Here is a 942-nt window from a genome sequence, read left to right as displayed (position 1 = left end):
CTGATTGCAAAGCCTGGGTCCTTTCCACAGTTCTAGAAAATGGTTGGGCATAGACAACTTCACTTCCTCACTCCACCATCTTGGACCTTCTGTATTTCCTCTCTATATCCCCTTAGACTCTCTGCTTTGACCCTGATTTGAGGGTGAGATATCCTTGTCTATCTACCTGTCCTCTAGACCCTTCCCCTCTCTGTCTGATATCCCTTCCCCAGTTCTTCACAAATTCCTGTGTACGCTTGCTGTCTTGAAAGCACTTTCCTTCAGCCCTTTCATACCCTGCTACGCTTTTGGAAAACCAAGCACTTGGCTGCCTAGCTGTTCCCAGGCTGGTATGGATTTGCTTCAGTGGGGCCCACGGGAACAGGCCATGGCCCCCTTGATAAAGATGAGGACTTCACTCCATTAGACTGAGCTTCCTGAGAAGCCACCTTGGGTTTTCCCATCAGCTGTGACTTGAATTATATGGAGTTTTCCATCCAGACTCCTCATCCTGACTGTGCTCCAATCCTGGAGTTTACTTCTAGCCACAGGCCTTGGATCCGTGTGTCCTTGGGCAGCAACTAAGCAGGAACTCAGTTGTGTTACATTTGTCCTCTACCTTCTCAGTTGGGACCCCTCACCAGTCCCTCCTCTGTCATTGTATTCATCCCTCCTCTCCACATCAGCACTGGAGGATTCTGAGGCCTTGGCTCAAGCCGAGGTTTAAATAGCTGATCATGGCTCAGTGAAGTGCAGATAGAGCCTCTGTGTGTTAAAGGTGACTTCCAGGGAGCATGCAGGGGGGCCGTGCCTCAGTGGCCATCAAACAGATCAGACCAGAGGACAAAGAGGGTGCCCATGTCTAGAATTTGCTGGTATGATATACTACTGCTTCCCCTGTCCTTCCCCCAGTCTCTCTCCTCCCTCTTCTGTGAAAAAAAAGTCACTATCACAATTGCAAGA

Source organism: Equus caballus, chromosome 2, assembly GCF_041296265.1.
Source record: "Equus caballus isolate H_3958 breed thoroughbred chromosome 2, TB-T2T, whole genome shotgun sequence".
NCBI lineage: Eukaryota > Metazoa > Chordata > Mammalia > Perissodactyla > Equidae > Equus > Equus caballus.
This window is presented reverse-complemented; position numbering follows the sequence as displayed.